This window comes from Phlebotomus papatasi, chromosome 1 (genome assembly GCF_024763615.1).
Source record: "Phlebotomus papatasi isolate M1 chromosome 1, Ppap_2.1, whole genome shotgun sequence".
NCBI classification, from domain to species: domain Eukaryota; kingdom Metazoa; phylum Arthropoda; class Insecta; order Diptera; family Psychodidae; genus Phlebotomus; species Phlebotomus papatasi.
Window position 1 is genome coordinate 31,494,295 of NC_077222.1, and position 8,515 is coordinate 31,502,809.

Below are 8,515 nucleotides of genomic sequence, written 5' to 3' on the forward strand. Positions count from 1 at the left end.
GAGTCGCGAGAGTCGCGCTTTTTTGCACCCAGAAAACATGCACAATCTTTCACATCCACAATATTGATTCTTATTTTATTTTAGAGAATTTTTAGCAAGTCTGGTGGTTCAAGATCACCAAATACCGAGAAAAAGCCGTAGAATCTTGCTAAATCGAACGAAAACACTGACGAATTGACATTTTCTGGCATGCCAGAAAAGCAAAAATATGGGGTTGCCGTATGACAAAAACAGCTTACGCCAAAGCACTATTCCACGTTTCTGCATACGAAAAAATATTTAAACCTAGCTTAATTTTAACTCTAGATTAACGCTAATCTGAGGTTCAACTGAAGTTATTCTTCGTTTCAACATTCAGCTGTAAGAGATTAAAAAAACTGAAGGGCGTAAAACCGCAAACACCGGCAATGATTCATTCACAGTTTAGAAGTTTTAAAAATAAAAAAGGGAGAAGATGAAGCATAAAATAAAATTATAGGTATCAAATCTTCTGACCTTTTGGATTCTGGGAGCGGAACATAGAAAGTCATATCCGTTCTTAGCAATAAATCACAATTATTTATCAAAGAAAACTATGCACAACTTGAAACTTATCACAAAACACCTTGTGTTTGATTGACAAATCTACCACACAATAATCATTCACATTTATTTGAGAAACGTGCATTAAAATAGAGGAATTGCAACAATTGCAATATTTCTCTTTAAACATCAGAAATTTGATGTTGATGCGACACATTACTTGTTAAACTGAAAAACAATAGCTGAAAGTACACTTCAAGACCGAGAGAGCAATGTTTCGTTGAAATTATCTCTCATTGACACACATAGACGGAAGACTGATAAGATAGTGCAAGCAGAACTTTGTTACTTCAGAAATAAAATAAGTAATATTATAGAGAAAAATCTTGTTATCAAACAGCTGAAAAAAAAATTGTGACAAAACTTCCATCGAAAAGTTGCACAGGCTATGCTGTGCAAACGATAAATTAATTAAAGTAATAAAAACAGTAAAGGTCAAAAACTGTAGCATTTAATCAAATAATCTTCAATTGAATCTCTATATAAAATGCATCAATTTGCATCCTAAGTGAAATTTCATTTTAGTCTATGAAAACTATAAATTAAATTATTTTCATGGGGAAATGGAAATTTGTTATTGAAGATGAATAAATTGATTTTCAAAACATTTCATTTGAAGGTTTTTTGCATTTTCATTTTAACGTAAATTTACCAAAGCATTGTCAACTGATTTTCTCTATAATACATAGAGCACCAGTTAGTTTAGTTATGTGGTTGGTTGTGTGTATATTGAAATTATTATAAAATTCACACGTTACTCACTAGAGCTGAAAATAGTTGTATGTTTTTTCAATTAAATACTCACAAATAATAAAGGAAAATAAAATGGTTTTTTTTTCAGAGAAAAACACAAATTATGTTGATGTTTTGATATAATTTTCCAAAAATTAAATTTTGATGGGAAAAGCGGGCATATGGTTCTGTATCAGGACTAGAATTTTATTTTCATTGAATGACTTTTATTATATGGATTTTTTCAATCAAAACAGTTTTTTTTTATTTAAATTAAGTTTTCAGTTATAAAAAGTCGTTGAGCTTTATGCCCTAGGCAGATTTATGCCCTAGACACACTTACGACTTAAGCCGAGAGACGATTTAGTGGAAAATGATGGAAATGAAGTGTAATCATTATGTCGAATATAATGACGTTAAGCCGTCTCTCGGCTAATCCTCAGGTCTGTCAGGGCCCTTACGGTTTAAGCCAAGAAACGGCCTAGTCGTAAACTGATGGAAATGTAGTCTAATCATTATACTTTGATTATAATTACGTTAAGTCGTCTCTTGGCTTAAGTCGTACGTGTGTCTAGCACATTAGATAGGCCTACAAGGCTTACAAGAGTCCATCCGTCCGCCCGTTAGGGTAGCGGCATTATTTATGGCCTGTCTTTACTTATGGCTTTGTGGGTTTTAGAAATCATTTTGCAAAAAAAAAAATGGAAATTTTTGTGAGGATACCACAAATAAAAACAAGCCATAAGTAATGCCACAACTCTACCACGCCTGGATGCCAAACGATTAGAGATAGGAACTTAGGACCTTCGCGGAACTGCCTATAATTCGACACTGAGGCCACTAACATGCCCCTCATTTCCCCCACAACTACACACAGAAAAATTTTGACTCTAAATTTAAGAATATATATATATATATAAGATCCTGGGAACTTAAATTAGACGTGAATCCCCGAGGCGTTTAAATTTAGAAGCTCTGAGCGAAAGAAATGAGCTAGAATCCCTAGCTTTCAAGTTGAGAGATCGGGAACTTCAGTTCAGCATTAGCTGGAAAATGAAAAATGTCTACAAATTTGCAAATTGCAACTAAAACTAAATGATCAAGGATTTAGAATTAGGGCATTGGCATTCATTGGATGGGATTTGAAATTAAATTCCTGGGTGTTTCTGTTTAAGAATTTTCCATTTTCTGTGTGTACCCTTCTTTTCCTAAATTATGTTTTTTGGGATTGCTCGAAAATGGATCGTGCGATTTCCCAGGCGGACATTTCGTCTTTATACGAAAATACCGTCGAATCATTCCTAATAACGGTTTTACAATATCAAAGGTTTAAAAGGCTCCAGAGACCGTATTTCCCAACCGAGAGAGTTATGTTTGGGCTCGTTGGAAAGGTCTTGGAATTCCGTGGCAAGCCTGAACCAATTAGAATTATTGAACTGATAAGTAATTTTTGTCCCAAAATCAATTATAGGACTCGTAAGTTATTTTGTACGATCTCTTATGTGATTTATAAATCGGTTGCAGTACGGCTATCAATGTGTAAGGTTCCCGTCTTAAATATTTATTGTTTGTCCTCAGTATTTGTCAGATATTAATTTTATATACAGTAGACTCTCTCTCAATTGGGCATTTGGGGCAAAATGTCATCCGGATTATCGATAGATTTGGGCGTCAAAGCCTTTGTAAGTTCCACAAAAAGCACTCAATTGTAAAGAATCATGATAAAGTAGGAAGAACTAAAGCGAATTTGAGCAAATTTGCTTCATAATTTAATGTGAAAATTGCCAATAAAATTTTGTGCCCGATTGAAAAAGAGCCGATTGAGTGAGAGTCTACTGTATTGATGATCTTGGTATCTATTTTTATGGATCTTTTTAGTTTTCGAAGGATTTGCAACATAAGATACTGGTCAAAATAGGCCTAAAGGCCTATGACCTTGGTAAGGGAGGTTAAGTAAGAGGGAAAACAAAAAAAAAGTTCAAATCGGTTGAGAACCAGTAAACGGTAAATAATGCGTAAGCATAAAGTCACGATTTCGAGTATTCTCCAAGCATGGGACATTTTACCACCCCCTTTTTATTCTATATAGGCTTCAGACCTAAGGTCTAGTCTTATGCCTTAACTTTTCTAATTTTTTATTGATCAGGATTTTTAGAAAAAAAAATAAGATGGGATTGGATTTTAACTCTTTCGCGTCCCACTTTTATTCAGCAGATGAATTCATGCAAAATTGAGTTTTTCCTAATGCTTTATGATCAAATATAATAGTTCAGAGAGGAAAAAAAAAATCCATTGCGTGAACACTCGGAAAAACCCCGGGTCATATATGACCCTGTTGTCCTCAAGGGAAGTGTATTTACCATTTTCAAAATCTATATCACGGGCTTTTTAAGAGTTTTTTTTGCTTGAAGTTATTAATTTGGCCAAAACCATGGCAAACTGGATTGTCTTGATGAACACTGTACTCCTGGTGTTCAAGGAATCTTCCTGGTAATCCCTTGAACAGTCACTGTCACAATATTTTGAGTGATATTTGGCAAAAATAAACTTATCCACATATTTATTCACGCACAATACAATTGCACAATATGAGACGCTTGCAGAATACTCTAAAATATTGCAAAATATGTTATAATTCATCAGATATAAGATGAAATGTCCAGGAGCAAGATGTCCCACCTGCATTTCACAAAGAAAAACAATGTCCCAACTACATTTCGCTATAGCTTTGGGACGAAAACACTGTTACCCTTGGGGACCACAGGGTCATATATGACCCAGTAAATTCTACACGTTTTTCTGGAAAATTGAGAGTAATTTATTATATCAAAATATGCAATATACAATCTTTGGATATTCTATTTTGTGTTTCTAAAGAACTTTTTGCTGAAAAAAATAAATGAATATAAAAAATTTTGAAAAAGAAAAGTTATTTCACAAAGTTTGAAATTCGTGATTTTTGATCTCAAATATTTTCTTTTCTTGAATAGCTGGAGTCTTGAGAAAATTAGCCAAGAATCTTACATCCTTCTATTATGATGTCGTGCACAAACCGATAGATTTCAATTAATGTAAATTGTCAAAAGAAATTGTTTTTTCCCCGGGTCATATATGACCCTAATGACGCGAAAGAGTTAAGGGAAAATTTCATTAGAATTTGAAAACTTACTAAAGTTGCCTGTTATTTGGGACTGAGACCTTCATCGGAAACTGGGCTAAACCTTTAGTCTGAAAATCCATGTTTTTCTATTTTAGACCTTACTGTTATCATATTCAATCTTTTGTATTGTAATTTTATAAGGTGTATTTCATGAACGATTAATTCGAAGAAAGGAAGATTATATACGATTAACCAATTTTCAAGTTCTGGAGGTCGTCATGCAGAAAACCTAGCTGCATATTACTGCGAAGCTTTAGGAATATTCTGCAATGTTTTTCAAATCTGTTAAAAATATTTTGAAAGCAGTACACACATGAATCTAAGCAATTTTCTTATTTCTTTCTACATTTTATAAATTACCTCTAAAATAAAATTTTATTCTTACAACTTTGAATAAATGAATATCATGCAAAAAATATTTTGAAATAAAATTGGCTGATAAATGATTAATCCACCATACACAATCGCTGCAGCATAATTAAATTTAAAGTCGTGACAGACGGCAAATGGTTTACCTTGTACCACATTGGAATTTTTCATTTCAGATTTATTCCCCTTACAGTGCACCATTCTTCATTGGGTGACAATGTAGCAACAGAAATGTATATCTTTGCCTGAAATGGCGAAATGTCGCACTGTGATCTTGGCAATTTCATGTCCATTGTCCCTATACCTTTAACAGTGAGGATACTAAAGAAGAAGCAGAGAAGAAAAAGAAGAAATGCGTATATGGGGACTGAAAGAAAAAGTCAAGAAAGCATTCTCGGTCTTACTGCACGCTCACATGGAGAATATAACAGGTTTGGCAAGGAATCCAACTCTCTCGGTCATCATCACACAAGAAATTCTACTCTTTTAAGACTATACAGCAGGAGACTTGCCAATTCGATTTGCAAATTTTTTTTTCTGCAAGCATCACCAATCAAGCCAATGTGCTGCAAAATACCTGTTTGACCAACACCGGGTATTTATATATATTTATTCTTCTTCCACACCTCAAATATGGGAAGCTTTTGGATTCATTAATCACTCTAGTCTGGGATCAGTTGGTGATATCTGATCGTGGTGGTATTTGGTCAGTCATTAAACTTTTTTGCAAGATTTTGGGTATTTAAGTGGTGAATTGGAGATCATTCGGGTAAATTCCATTTTAAAAGTGCGATCACATCTAAAATCAACCAGAAGATACTAAGTCGGAAAGAAAAGAGAAATTTTAGCGATACAACTTCACAATTATCACACGTTTCTATGATAATTTGTCAAGCATAACCATCTATTTTTTTTAAAACATTTACTACTTTTTAACAAATTTTACTCATTTTATGATTTAAAATAAGTAATAGGGGAACGTAGGTATGGTTCGCACACAGTGCACCTTCAAACGATACGAATTTTCTCTTTATTTGCAAAGAGTCAGTTTAATATTTCTTATCACGTCTCATGAGGTTAATAATTATCTCTCTTACGGCTAAGAAATGACGAACTAGCTTTTTGCTACCAAAGAGAAAATTCGTATTGTTTGAAGGTTCACTGTGTGCGAATCATGCCTACATTCCCCTTTAGAGAAGAACGGGCAGCTTCAGAAATAAATAAGACTTTCGAAAATATAGAATTTTGACTCATAAGTCGCGCATTCCTCATCAATAGAACATAATAATCTTTATTGTTTTCCTATTCCGTTTAGTACTTAAAATCTATATTTTTAATGATTTTTCACGAACGACTACTAAACTTTTAATTTTTCAAATAGATCTTAGATAAATACATATTTTGGAAGGACTTATGCCCAACGCACAATAAATTTTGTTTAGTAAACATGTTTTTGGCATTTCAATGAGAGTGAGTGAGATCTAGATCTAGTCATCTCGCTCATTGTCATGGGAAATTTTGAAAACATGTTTACAAACAAAAGTTATTGTGCGTTGAGCATTATGACCAGCGCACGATAACTTTTGTTTATAAACATGTTTTCAAAATTTCCCATGAGAATGAGCGAGATGACTAGATCTAGATCTCACTCACTCTCATTGAAATGTCAAAAACATGTTTACTAAACAAAAGTTATTGGGCATTGAGCATTACAATACACGATGTTTATTTTTTTTTGTTTAGCTATGTTCGTCCATTAGTACGCCCATATCCGGTTGACTGGTAATTGGAAGAATTTAAGGTTAAACGGTTAAAAATAGCGACTTTTGGTGTTTGGGGAACCCCCTATAATTTGACTTAACGATCTTGTATGTTTCCTTAATTTTCTAGTCATTCATACCTTCTCTATCCCTCCAAAACCGTGTTATCTTTAGGATATCTTTAAAATGTATGTTACGATTTTAATATACGAAAATACCATTAAATCATTTCCCAATATGTTTCATTTATTGTTAAAAATTGAAGATTTTATAGAAAGTTTGTTTTTTTTCAAATAATTGGATCTAATTCAGGTTTATTGGAAAGGTCTTGGAATTTAAGAAAAATTTACGATTTTGATTAGCGGTGCTCCAAATCTCAATAACAAATACACCCTACCGGACCAAACATATGAAAAAACCCATAGGGCTTTTCCTTACTGGGTTTTTATTGCCTAACTATGCTCTAATTTTGGTATAATACTCCAGGATCCACATCTGAACCCTAAGGGTAAGAGGATGATGTAGTTCCAGGGTGGTCGATGAAAAGTCCCAAAGAACAAACGAGTTAAAATATTGCCTAAAGCCCAAATTAGACATAGGGATTGGATTAAGGATCAGCTCAAAAAATGAAGATTGGTGACAATACACTCAGGGATCAGCCAAAAATTTGTGAGATTATTATGAGCTTCTATATTCATAAGGTCTAGTGAAATTTACTAGAATTAGAGACATCAGCGACAGTGGCAAAAATATGAAGCTTGCCTTTAAGTGTTTTTGGTTACTTTTAAAAATATCAATTGGGTGAAAAAAAACATGTAAAGTAATGATACGTAATATTGCAAAATCCTTATATCGACCGCTCAGAATAAGAAACGAACAACTCGTAGTAGGCAAATTTTACAAGAGAGCGATTATAAGCTGAGATTTTCCATGCAAATTATAGGATTTTTGAGATTTGAAAATAATTATCTTTCGAGTATAATATTCACAGGAAAGGTAAAGAGTATAAAGAAGTATCCAAAAAGCGAATAAAACGATTTTTGTAAAAAATTGAATCGTTCGACTTATATTCTGAGTGGTTGATATGCATTAAGACTGGAGTAATAGGAAGGTCAGAGTGCTCCTATCTGTATGAAAAATTCATTGATATTGCACTTAGGAAGTCTTACAACAAAGTGTGCACATTTAAGAGAAATATACGCAAAAAACGCTAATCTTTGGTCCAGGGGCCTATCAAGCCCAATAAAAAGTGAAGCTGTTTTTCACTTTCCCTTGTAAGAATTTTGCAGATATTGCACCGCGACTTCAACAAATTTGCGTGTAGTTCTTGTATTATTTCGGCGAACATTATGAAATATGTATTTTTAGATAGCTTTTAATGCACGATTTCGAAATATATCAGATTGATAAGTCAATTCTCTTTAGGAAAAAACTTGCCAATAGTCTTCAGTGCCTCTGTTCAAAAACGTATGGAAAAATGAAATATCGAGAGGCCCCTGTTTTGATCCTAAATCCTTAGTGTATAATAATTTAGTCTGATCTTTTACTGCTAAATTTTTCAAGCTGAGTATTCTCGAGGATCAGACTGTATCTTGCCATCGCTTTATTAAACGATCGCTTGACTAAATTACTCTGAAACTCTATTTCTGAAAATGCATAAAAGGCAAATTAGTAATATTTGCCAGATATGGCAAAGGTGATACCCGATCACGGTGTGATCATTTTCAATGATCTTGCGATCATGAATATGATCGGTATGATCCCTGTGTTCGTGTATTAAAGACCGTAGTAAAGGTAAGGTAGTTGAATATTGAGGCAGATTGATGGGGATTTTGTATAAGAGAGTACCGGCAATATAGCGAAACGCTACTTGAGTTACCTGTCTCTCAGGTGAATTCAACTAATTAAAACA

The 8,515-nt window shown here is 33.6% G+C and overlaps 1 protein-coding gene across 2 annotated transcripts in view; it reads right to left on the reverse strand.

Annotated features, from left to right (window-relative positions):
* Window positions 1-8,515, reverse strand: part of LOC129798799 (dedicator of cytokinesis protein 3) — a 74,530-nt gene that overhangs the window by 26,280 nt on the left and 39,735 nt on the right. The gene's annotated exons all lie outside the window — the stretch shown is intronic.